General features: G+C 43.0%; 1 protein-coding gene across 1 annotated transcript in view; it reads right to left on the reverse strand.

The window, feature by feature from the left end:
- The window catches only part of SLC38A6 (solute carrier family 38 member 6), a 1040054-nt gene that overhangs the window by 914398 nt on the left and 112054 nt on the right, over positions 1–13602 (reverse strand). The gene's annotated exons all lie outside the window — the stretch shown is intronic.

Here is a 13602-nt window from a genome sequence, read left to right on the forward strand (position 1 = left end):
TCAATGCAAAACATGCTTTACTGACTTTTCATTTGGACAAGATTACAAGTGATTGTTTTTGTCTGGTCGTAACCTAATATAAATGTAAGTCACTGACTCAGAGGAAACCAATATTACATCTAGTAAGCATTCTGAGCAATACATTTGAGTTCGCCCCTACAAACTTCTCTTAGCCTGTGCTTTTATTTCCAGTCCAGAGGCAGAAGAACAGCTCCATGCTTAATTTTTGTGTCCCTATTGACATTTTTCTGCTAAAGAAATATGGGAAGAAGAGAAAAATCCATTTGAAAGTCACAGAATCCTACATCAACTTACAGGACAGGTCCAAAGTGGTAAAGCTCATCATACTGGAACACACAGAAAAAGTCCAGGTTACACAAGAGGTATGTAATAAAAATAAATATGGAATTCACAGTAGGAGTTCAGGTGTTAGTTTTTGAACCCAACACAAAAAATATGTTTTGGCTAAATGGTAGGTTCCATGTCTAACCAAGGAAAAAAAATGAAATGATGGAAGCTACAGGGTTAGACACCAAACCGATTCAGTGGACAGAAGTATAAAGATCCCTGTAATTCATTTAATAACAGAAAATGATGAAACTGGTAGAGAAAGAAAATGGATGTCTGGGACTGCGGTGCATCTAAATGACAAGTTTCTAAACAAAAGAAACAAGAAATAAGATTAAGAAAAGTACAGTTTTGTACCTACCATAAATGTAGATGTTCGAAGATCCACATTGCTGCAGTCCTAACACTTGGGTAGTCCGCTGTCCCTCGGTCGGCCCGAATATCAGAGTATAAGGCTGACGTCGGTCAAGGCGCATTTGACTGACATCAGAACGTCAGGGTACAAATGCGCATGACCGACGTCATATCCTCAGTCTTTTCTTGCCCCAGATGTCAGAAGACCCTAAAAAGAAAGGTCAAAACCCATAGACAACAACTAAACAACCAACCAGCCTAACACCAAAAATATGTACAATATATACCATATACCTCAGATGGATAACCCAACCCACACAACCACCTCAAACTACAGAGGGGAAGGAGGGAGGGTAAATTGGACTGCAGCAATGTGGATCTTCGAACATCTACATTTATGGTAGGTACAAAACTGTACTATGTTCTTCATCTCACATTGCTGCAGTCCTAACACTTGGGTAGAATCCCAAAGCAGAGGTAAGGGAGGATGGCTAAACTATAATGAAGCAGGAGCTGCCAAAATGCCCTGCAACACGGCAGTGGCAAAACCAGCCCTGGATTTAGAGTACAGTGGAAGGTGGTAATGCCTAGAGAAGGTATGCACTGAACTCCAAGTGGCTGCCTCCAAAATATCCTTAGTAGCCACCCCCCACAAAAAAGCTGTTGAAGTGGCAGTAGCCCTAGTGGAATGAGGCCTAATCCCAGCTGGAATCTCTTTGCCATGATGGGAATAACAGAAAGCAATGCAAAATCCAATCCACTTAGAAATAGTTTGTTTTGACACGGGCTTGCCCTGAGAGCACAAAGCAAAAGAAACTAATAACTGCTGAGATTGTCTGAACCCTTTAGTTCTGTCCAAATAATATCGCAACTGCCTGTGTACATCTAAAGTGTGCAAAATCTTTTCCCCTTTAGTTTGGGTATTTGCATAAAAAGTAGGCAAATGAATAGTTTGGTTTAAAGCCACACTAGAAACCACTTTAGGCATAAAGGAAGAATTAGTACGTAAAGATACCCTATCCTTATGGAAAATTAAGAAAGGCTCAACTGCCATAAGGGCCTGCAATTCAGAAACCCTTCTTGCAGAGGTAATGGCCAACAAAAAAGCAGTCTTCCATGACAAATATTTCAACTCAGCAGTAGCTGCCGGCTCAAAAGGTTGTAGAGTGAGTTTCTCCAACACAAAATTGAGATCCCAAGCAGGAGTAGGAGCCCTTCGTGGGGGTCTTATATTCTTTGCCCCTCTAAGAAATTGCTTGAACAAAGGATGAGAAAACAATGGTGGGTCACAGTCGTAGTGAGCTGAAATTGCTGCAGCATGAATCTTAATAGAAGAGAAGGACAAACCTTTGTCCAATAACTCAGTAAGATATTGAAGAGCCACACTTAAATCAGGCTCAGAAACATCCAAATCTTTAGCTGCACTCCAAAATAAAAATCTCTTCCATTTATCTGCGTACACTTTCCTTGTACTAGGCCTTCTAGCTTCCAAAATCACATTCAAAACTTGTTGTGGAAGTTGAGACCCTCTATGGTTTAAAACAGAATATGCCATGCTGTTAGGTGAAGAGAGTGAAGTTTGACATTGAGCAAATGACTGTCCTCCTGGGACAACAGATGTGGAATCAAAGGCAAAGGCCATGGAGGCTTCCGGACTAGACTTCTCAGTAATGGGTACCAGTGCTGTCGAGGCCAATCTGGAGCTATCAAAATCATCCTTGGCTTGTCCTGTCTGACCTTCAGAAGTACCTTTGGGAGGAGAGGCAGAGGTGGAAAGGCATACACATGAAGATTTTTCCAACTGAAAGAAAGAGCATCCACTTTCCAAGCTGTGGGATGAAACCGCTTTGTGCAAAACTTTGGCAGCTGGTGGTTTAGTGGAGAAGCGAACAGATCTATGTCTGGAGTTCCCCAGGACACTGTCAATTTCTGAAATACATGAAGATCCAGTTTCCACTCGTGGGGATCCATGATTTGTCTGCTTAACACATCTGCTAAGGAGTTCTGTGCTCCGGCAGAAACCTTGCCTGAAGACTTAGTTGTAAACTGAGAGCAGTCTCCCACAAAATCATTGCTTGCCTGCATAGAGGATAAGAATGTGTTCCCCCTTGCTTGTTGATGTACCACATGACAGTTGTGTTGTCTGTTAGAATCAACACCTGCCCTGGAAGAAGTAAATCCTTGAAAGCTATTAATGCAAACTGGACTGCTAACATCTCCTTCAAGTTGATATGTAGATGCTGTAGTCTGACAGGCCACTTGTCTTGTATCCACTTTCCGTTTAGATGAGCTCCCCAAGCTTTGTCTGAGGCATCTGTCGTTAAAATTTGACTCGCCTCTGGCCGGGTCACAGAGAGTCCCTTGTTTAGGTGACATTCCTGAGCCCACCACAAAAATTCCTTTTGAATGCAAGGTATTATTTGAATGACAGTGTCCAGATGCTGGCAGTGCTGTGTCCACACATTTTTGAGATACCATTGCAACTTCCTCATATGCAGTTTGGCATTGGGAAGCACCAGAATACAAGATGCCATGAACCCTAAGGCTTGAAGGACTGTCCTTGCAGTCAGCCCGGACTGAAGAGATAGATGATGGAAGTAAAGGGAAAGATTCTTTTGTTTGTCCGGGGTTAGAAAGGCCATCTGGGATGCTGTATTCAGTCTTACACCCAGAAAGCACATGTCTTGAGAGGGTACTAGACTGGACTTTATTTCGTTCACAGAATACCCCAGGCATCTTAGCACTGCTATCACATATTCCAAATGACGAAGAAGCTCTTCCTTCCTTGAGCCAGAATCAGGCAATCGTCCAAATAAGGATAGATTTGTATTCCTTTTAGCCTGAAGAAAGCTATCACTGGAGCCAGAACTTTCGTAAATACTCTGGGCGCAGTAGATAAGCCAAAGGGCAATGCAGAGAACTGATAGTGAGAAGTCCCAGTCCAACGCAGATACTTCCTGCAACTTAGCCTGATAGGAACATGAAGGTAAGCCTCCTTGAGATCCAAAGTTACCATCCAGTGATCCTTGCCCAGTAGAGGTAAAAGCTGTTGTAACGTCAACATTTTGAACTTGGGAATGTCCAGATAAGTGTTGAGGATAGATAAATCCAAAATTGGTCTCCACGTGTTCCCCTTTTTTGGCACAAGGAACAGGCGAGAATAAAATCCTAGGCCCCTTTCTGGCATAGGAACCGGCTGTATGGCCCCTATTTGGAGTAACAGAGAAATTTGCTTGTGAGCCTCTATTCTTTGTTGAGGAGGAATGTCTGGCATGCCTTTGAAAGGAGGCAAGGTATGGAAATAAAACCTGTAACCGTGATGTATGATATCCAGAACCCATCTGTCTTGGGTAATCAAACTCCAATTTTCTTTGAAAAGTGCCAACCTTCCTCCCAAAGGTGCTGCCAGGCGAGAAGGTTCTGGCAGCTGAAAAGGTAGGTCATTGGGTCTGTTTACGAAAGGACTGACCCCTGCCCTCACCCGAAGACTGTGCAGGAGAACTCCCCGTTCTAGGCCTGAAAGAGCCCTGACCTCTGCCCCTGCCACGTCTAGATCTACCCCTAGACTGGGAATCATAAGAAGGATACGTCCACCCTTTAGTAGGCCAATTTCTACTAAACTTTGGAGGCTGAACCTGCAAAAATCTTTAACAGTCTGCATAGACTTAGCCTTGTCTTCCATTTTCTTTAAAACTGCCTCAACAGGAGAACCAAACAAGACATCAGATTGCAAAGGGCATCCAAAATCCTAGTTTTAACATGGTCAGATAAATTTTGATCCCTCAGCCAGGCATGCCTGCGAAGAACTGACCCAGTGGCAGCCACCCTAGATGAGGCCTGTACAGCATCAAAACCACATTGCAAAGAATGCTTACCCACCTGTTCAGAAACATGCACTAAATCTTGTAACTCTTTACAATCAATACCTTCCGCCAGAGCATCAACCTTAGATTTCAACTGTGAAAGGAGATAATTTTGATATTTCAACATGTGAAACTGGCAATTCAAAGCTCTCATGGCTAGAGTGGAAGAAGTATAAACTTTCTTTCCCCATCTATCCAAGGCCCTGGCCTCTTTATCTGCAGGAACCGGATTCTTGACAACAGAAGCCTTAACACCCTTAGGCCCCTGGCTAACAGTTTCTGGGTCTGCCCTAGGACTCTTAAACAGATACTTATGAGCTTCAGGCACCCTGTAATACCTATCTGGTTTAACAGGAGCAGGAGGCAAAGAATCAGGATTAAGAGAAGCCTCTGCAAACACATCTTCCACCACATTCAGAACAGGAGGTATAGCTAAAGGCCTATGCTGGGGTAAAAACAAAAGTTCCCTAAGCCTTTTCCTGGAATCAGAGAAATCCTGACCTTCCCATTTAAAATGCTCTCTCATGGAGTGAAGGGTCTCTGAAAAAGAAAAATCCTCAGGAGGAGAAGCAGAAGGAGTAGAATCATCCACATCAGAATCAGAATAATGAGAATACTCCTGCAAGTCTTCAGCCGAAGACTCAGACACATCCGAAGCCTGCTCATAATCCCCCAACACAGGTTCCATCCTAGGCCTCTTATCAGGAGGGGGCATAGAGCCTCTAATTAAAGTAATTAAATCTTCTGCCATTTTAAGCATGTGCTTCTTGGGCACAGAACCTGAAGAACTAGGAGTGACACCCACAGAAGCAAAACTAGACCTGCCTCTAGGAGAAGCCTTGGAAGCAGAAAGAGAAGGCCTAGACACCTGAGGAAGGGAGGGGAGTACAGTTATCTGAGAAGCCCCTACAGCCTGACCTGCCTCCTGGGAGGCCACATCCTGTAAAAACAAAGTTTCTCCCTGGGACTCCAGAGAGGCCTCTGTCGGAACCACCGGTTCCACTGACGCCTCTAAAGAACCGGCGTCCAGTTCGGACGACTCCTCTAACCTAGCTTTAACTGCCTTGTCCTTGCGCTTCTTTGAGGAAGCCGGCGTCGGAGCATCCGACGGCATATTGTAATTGCACCGCTTCCCAAAGACCAACCTGGCACAATCCAACCTTCGCTTTATAGTGCGTTTATTGAACCTAGCACAAAAGCGACACCCAACAACGTTGTGCTCAGGTCCCAAACAAGGTATACACAAATTATGGTAATCCCTATGCGGTATCTGTTTCCCACAAGAAATACAGTTATTCACTTTTTCTGACATCCGGTAAACCACTGAGGCAAGAAAAAAACAAAATATTCCCCAACGGGGTACTTAACCAACTCTGACTTCGGTCTGAAACTCCGAATTTGAAAAATTTCAGAACGCCGAACGGCACTTGCAACACTGCTTCTGCATCGGACCATGCGGCAAAAAAGACTGAGGATATGACGTCGGTCATGCGCATTTGTACCCTGACGTTCTGATGTCAGTCAAATGCGCCTTGACCGACGTCAGCCTTATACTCTGATATTCGGGCCGACCGAGGGACAGCGGACTACCCAAGTGTTAGGACTGCAGCAATGTGAGATGAAGAACATCATGGAAGTACTTGCAGAATTACATGTCAGTACAGACCTGATTCAATACCATATCGAGATCATTCCAGGACAAAAGGTTAATGTAAACCTTTACAGAATACCCAAGTCATACATACAGAATGTACTAGGGAAAATACAAAAAATGCATAAGATGGTGGGGGGAGGTAATAGAGGAGTCAAAATTCTGGGCAGATACAGCATATGTCAGAAGAAGAAGAAATGGTTAAAAAAAAAAAAAAAACATGTTGCTTTGCCAGGGGTGGTCTGCAGCTGTTCCCTCTTTAGGCTTTTGAATATTGGCCAAAACAGTGCCCTCCCCCATAGATTTTTTTTTAGGCAATAACAAATTGACAAACCTTGCAACACGGCAAAATCTACAGAAGGAAATCTAAAGGTGTTACTGCTCAATGCCAGGAGTCTAAACAAGAAGCTCCACTCCCGCAAAGCACTCCTCACCTAAGGGAATGCACACATCTGTGCAGTTACTGACACAGTTTAAAGCTGCAGACTTACCTTTGGCAGTGCAAGGTTTCTATGCCTTGCACATATTTAGACTAGGACCTGCTCAGACAGGACTAAAAGTGGAGGTGTCTCTGTCTACACCAATGGCAAGCATATCTCGGGTCTATATTAGAACATCGAAGTTTCACAACTTCGAATGATCTAATATTGAACCCTATTCAGCGAACGCTGACAACATCGAACATGCAGAACAGTGATTTTTTTCCTAGGGAAAAGATTTGCTGTTCCCAAACACATACACATTACACAAGCACACCAAACAAACAGCAATCCACACACATACACCTAAAATCTGACATCTAACCCTACACTAAACTATACCTACACCACTAACTATCCACTTACCTTAACCCAAACCCTAACCCTAAGGTCCATCACTATCACACACTCACCTCACCCGCGCCCTAACCCTAACTCACCTAACCCGGCCTAACCCTCACGTCCACACAATCGCACACTTACCTGAACCCGACCTGTAACTTTCCACCACAGTGCTGAAAATAGCGAAGCGACAGAAATGGACAACCAAATTCTTTCCCTAGGAAAACATTTGGTTTTCTGCAGCTTTGCTATTTTCAGTGTTCGCTGAATAGGGTTCAATATTAGAACATTCAAAGTTGTGAAACTTTGATGTTTTAATACAGACCCGCATATCTCTAGGTTGGTTAAACAGGATGACGCACTGGAGTTCCTCCACGTCCTGATTATGATGGACAAAGTTCTATACCATATCCTAACGAGTTACAGGTTAATCTCTATGTCACATGGAACCCATAGCTCGAACTTAGGTCTATTGGAGACCATCATTTAACCAAGTACCATACTCATGGGGGGGGGGGGGGGGCTTTAATTATCGCTCTGTAAACTGGTTATCTTACATGACCCCAAATTTGCAGGCACAAAGAGACTTCAAAACTTTGTAAACACAAACATCCTGGACCAGTAAGTGCACACGTCTACTAGAGGTACAAACATATTGGACCTGGTACTCGCATATATGGCAGAACACTGCACCCTCTCTGCCCCAATGTTGTGTCCTCTCAGGTAAGGCCAGACCACAAAGCAGTCTGCTACGAAATAAGAGTCAATTGTGTAACCCCAGCAAACCCTGTAACAGTTAGAAATTACTCCAAGCCAAACCTCCTTTCATTAACTAACAACCTGTCAAAATTTCAAGCCCCTCAAAACCTAGCTAATACAGCAACCTATACAGAATTATTCACAGAAGTTCTGTACAACCATGTCAGATACTACATATAATATAGCTAGTAGCTGTAGCATAGTCCCAGTTCGGATTTGCTGTCTCTGGGCCTGTTTGTTTGTTTGCAGTGGTTGTTTGTTCTGAGCACATGTCTCAGGCCATTTTGAATTAGCAGAAGCCTTTCTTCACCTTAGTGAGAGGATTGGTTGATTGGCTGGTAAAGGTTGGCTGGTCTAGGGCTTGCAGTAAGCACTCATTGTTCCTCTGAGCCTTTATTTTAAGTTGTTTCAGGTTGTACCTTCTGGTATTTGAATTCTGTTTATTCACACTGAGCTGAACGGAGGAGGAGCATTGACCACAACTCTGATCCGTGATATATAAAAATAAGCATCATGTTTTTTTTTTTTTTTGCTTATTTTTACTAGTTATTGTTTATTCTAACCATTTATAGCACTTTTTTGTCGGCTGCCTATTTGTTACTGTATTTTATTTCTATACACTAATCTGCACTATAGTACTGAAATAGTCTGCCTTACAAGACCTATTAAATCATGTTTGTGACACACTGTTGTAAAGCTTTTTTAGCTAGTTTAACTGTGTGAAAGGTATTAACTGGAAATGTTCTCTATTTGTTAAACATCTGTTTGTTCTGATTTCCTGCCAAGGAGTATATCAAATAACTGATTTGTTTACAGTTAAAAGCATTCTCTAGTGTCTCATTGCTCCTTTATCTGTTTAAAACTTTCATTTAGTGTCTCACTGCAGTTTTTTTGCTGTGATAAACATTTCTGTAGTGTTTTCTGCCTAAAATAGTGTATCTAGTAGCGTAGCAGAGTTTCCCACCCTCCCTCGCTATTGGTATCTTGTTCTTATACTTGTTAGCTTTGCAGTTGCCCGCCCCTAGTGTAAATTTGATCTGAGACACTGCTCCCAGTCCAGTGTCATTAGCTCATTCTACCTAATAGAGAGAGAACATTTGGGAAGGGCAACCCCCTAAGTTTCTTAATCTTGAAATATCTCCTTTCTCCCTTCCCACTTTACTAAAACAAAAAAAACTGTATTCAGTTGCTTTTACAGTATTTGAGTTTCCTTCTCCTACTATATCACTTCATCTTGGTTTTTCTGCTACTTGTTCTCTAAAGTGTTCAATTGCATCTTCTCTGCTGCATTTATTACTACTTGTTTTTAGCCTGTTTAAATTTTAAGTGTTACTCTAAGCCTCTTAATTTCGGTTTAAGCACTTGGACATTCGGCCTACCTTTAGTTATCCCTGGCCTCTCTCCCACAGATTCTGGCAAATATGGGATGGACAACTTTCTACGGTTTCTCCTGCCAGCCTGGTTGATATAGGCATCCTGAGACAGTGTAGCAACTGCCTCATGTACAATCATCTACTACTACCCACCTAGGAACACAATTTGAGAGAGATGCAACTACATAAATAAGCTACAGTCTATGCTCTCTCCGTCACAAGCTAATATATCTGGCACTAAGAAGGCTGTCAACATAATCACTATACCTCAACCACCACCCACAACTACACAACACATACCCACATATGCGGAGGTTCTCAACAAAAACAAACCCAAACAAAGGAGACCTCGGAGGCAAAAACACATGAGAACTCCACAATCCTCCACACCACATACCATGCATAGTCTACACACCAGCCTCTTGCAACCACTAAGGCTTAACCATAAACCCAAGATATTAGTCATGGGAGACTCCATTGTGAGACACACAGATGTGCCTCTCACCAGGCTGGACAAGGAGAAAGTCACGGTTAGCTGTTTGTCAGCTGCCATATCACACACACTCTTCAAGTCTCTCAACAGGTACTGTTATGACTCTGTCATAGTCCATGTTGGCGTGAACGACTTGAGATGTACTTCCCTGGACTATTTGAAGAGACATGACTGAGCTTGCTGAATTGTGTCCCAGACAGGCATGTCCATAGCCTTAAGCAGCATTCTACCGTCACCCAGAATGATACCTGAATACAAACAGAAAATGATTGACTTTAACAACTGGCTTAGTTTCTGGTGTCACTCCAGGGGGATCCAGTGCCTGGCAGCCTAGGAAGATATGACAGACAGACCATGATGCTTTGCTAGCGGTGGCCTGCATCTGTCTCACTTGGGCTTCAGGTTTCTGGCAAAAGCCCTTGCCTTCCCCATAGTCTCTTTTTTTTTGAAAAAGTCATGGAGGTCGATACTCCCAACATAAAAATCTCAACAAAATGCAAATTAAATGTCAGCCTGCTAAATGCTAGGAGTCTAAACATGAACCTGCACTCATTGCAAGCACTGTTAACCCTGGAATATGCTGACATTTGTGCAGTCACAGAAACCTGGTTCAAAGCTGCAAAGAGCACCCCAGCCTTACCTGGTTACTCATCCTATCATACATTCAGACCCCAAAATGTGGGCAGCAAAGCCAAAGGAGGTGGAGTTTTAATATATATTAAAGACACAAACACCTCCAAGCTGGTCAAACAGTATGACGCACAGGAGACACTCCAGGTGCAGTTAACCCTTGACAGGACCCCTATTCAAATTATAGCTAGCTACAGGCCCCCAAATTTGACTCAAGATGCCCACTTCACCTATCTGGACCTCTTCAAATCTATCAAGATTAAACCCTTTACCCTGATCCTGGGTGACTAATTATCAAACCTTAGACTGGAAAAACTACTCACGCCAGAACACAAATGTCCAGAGATTCCTCGATTTTATCAATGCAAATGCCTTGGAACACTTAGTCGATACCCCCAGAAGAGGTGATAATATCTTGGACTTGGTATTAATCAATATGAGTAACCCACTGCAGCACCCCTATGGTATCATCCTCTCTGGTAAGATCCGACCATAAAGTGGTCGCTTTTGAAGTCACCATCTCCCCCCGACTCCCCTCTAGTTAGGGTCAAACAAAAAAACTTCTCGAAAGCTGATTACAACCTTCTGAGGGATGGTATAAACAGCTTCACAGCCCGCTCCCCCACTGTAGGAACTGGCACCAAGCACCAATCTCGAAATCTACACCAAAGTACGATACGAGCATTTACATAGTTGCATAGAATCAGCAATACCTGACAGGACAAAATCATCCTCTGCAAGGAAGAGTAAACCTGTCTGGTGGACATCTGCAATAAAGAAAACTATATCATAAAAGGAAAAAATTGCTGTCTAGGACTGGGAAGGAGCAGATGCCCAATTGGAAGCAATCTCTCCTTGGCTTGAACAAGCAAATAACAACACTAGTGAAATCCTCTAAAGCCAACTTCGAGTCCAAATTGGACACATCTACTAGAGACATATGTCTGCAATCTCAAAGAAAGCACCCAGATCTGTTCAGAACTGGTGATCAAGGACACCACATACACAAATGCTGCAGATATAGCCAATCTACTGGCTGACAGATTCAGTGAAAACTTCTCCCTTCTGTCCCCCCCAACAGTAAATTAGGACATCCCCAGTACCTTCCCCCCACCCCTTATCTCTAGGGAACAGGTCATCACTGGTCTCTCAAAGGCAAAAAACACAGCCTCCATGGAACCCGATAACATCTCAGGCTGCATCCTACATGAACTCAGGCATGAACTTGCAGCACCATTAGGCACCCTATTCAATCAAAGCCTGAGTACCGGCTTTGCCCAGCCGAGTGGAGGACAGCCACTGTCATCCCTTTACACAAAGGTGGAGCATCCGCCGATCCAGGAAATTATAAACCCATCAGCCTGCCAGATCTGCAAGGCCATGGAACAGATTATCATGGACCTCATTAACAGGGACATTGGCAACCTCCAAACACTAGACCCCACACAGTTTGGTTTTGTCAAGGGGAGGTCATGTCTGTTAAATCTGGTCAACTTCTTTGAGACAGTCACCAAAGCCATGGATGAGGGGAAGATGGTGCACATTGCCTACCTTGACCTGGCCAAAGCCTTCAATACTAATCCCCACTCAGGCATACTAGATAAACTCTCAACTAGGCATCAATTTATATGTTACCATATGGGGCAAAATGGCTCACTGATAGAACCCACCTAATCAAAATGGGGAAGCCACCTCAAGCAGTAGACCCGTAATGAGCAGCGTACCCAGAGGATTTGTCTTGGGGCCTGATCTGATATTAGCTGGTCTAAATATGTGGAAGGCATCATAACCTTGCACTGTCTGTGTGCTCTCCATGGCCTTAAATCATGTCTCAGTGACTGCACAGATGTTAACATTCTCTAGGGTGAAGAGAGTATCTAGTGAGTGGAGTTTTTTGTTTAGACTCCTAGCAGTGAGCAGTAATACCTTTGGATTCTCTTAGTTTTAATTTGCTATGCCAGAAGTAGTTTTTGTGATTCACATTAGCTAAAACATTGTCTACCCCCATAGTGCTTCTTTAGGTAATCCATCCATCCTCAACCCTTTTTTCTCCATTTTGCACATGCTGGCGTGGTGTCACTTCAACAGTGACAATTATCTGGAGTCAAGGTTTACACCAGCGGGTGGCTAGCCCTGCACCGGTAGTTCATCTGTACCACTCACTCATACATGCATGCATACCTACAGCCAATTTAGTGTGTCCAATCCACCTACTGCATGTCTTTGGAGTGTGGGAGGAAACGCGCACATGGAGGAAACTCACGCAACCACAGGGAGGACATGCAGACTCAGCACAGAAGGCACCCCAGCCAAGAATCAAATCTGAGAACCTCTCGTCACCTCACAGCAAGACACTGTACAGACTTTGCACTGGACAGACAGAGGCACAGGGATATGGGCCTTTACAGCCTACTACCACCCAAAAACCTTTTCCTTTTCTTTATAGTGGCAGTAGTTTAGGACTGGGATCAAAACCTCCGCAGGTTAACAGCACTGGCGTAAGCACTGCCTAAGAACTGTCTGAAACCAGTAAAGGGAAAAGTTCTGTCACAATACTCCAACCTGTAAAAGCTTTTGAAAAATATAAATCTCCTGTCCCAGGTTTTTTTTTTTTTTTTTTTTTTTTTTTTTTACTTTTAAAGAAATACAAACATCTTCTAACTTATAAACAATAAAGGTTAAGAAATTTTCAAACAGTTTACCATGTACATTTGTTGATCAAGGGAATTTAGGTTTTGCGCTTCCACACATAAAAGACACAAACAATACTTCCTTACCACATTTTGATATGCTTCAAAGTTTTGGGAACCTTTGAAGGAGTTACACCATTATATCAAAGGGCGGGAGGAAATTTTAAATCTTGTTTTCCCATTTTGTTTGTTTTTGCCTAACATCGTCATCTCTAGTTTCCTTACGCTTTTTCTGGCATCCTCCAACTTATACATAAAACAGAAAACATATCTAAGAACAAAACAAGCAAACAAAAACACTTTTTTTTTTTTTTTTTTTTTTAACTTACGGCTGTTAGCTGGGATTCCACTGGAATCTTCTTGAACTACACCTTCTTTTGGCTCTTTCTTTGTTCTTAACCCCTTGCCTGTTGAAACCCTTCTGCTTCAGACTACATTGGGATCGTCACTGCACACACAATTGCTCAATGAGTTCTAATAACTATTTGTCTACACTAAGAAGAAACAGTAAATACTTTTTGTATACCTTTTGACTACGAAGAAGGCTACAATAGACAAACACTCCCTACTCAAACAGAAAATGGAATTGAGACCAACATCTTTGAAGCAGTGATAAGATG

This window comes from Protopterus annectens, chromosome 6.part0 (assembly GCF_019279795.1).
Source record: "Protopterus annectens isolate FY-2018-M chromosome 6.part0, PAN1.0, whole genome shotgun sequence".
In the NCBI taxonomy this organism is placed as follows: Eukaryota; Metazoa; Chordata; order Ceratodontiformes; family Protopteridae; genus Protopterus; species Protopterus annectens.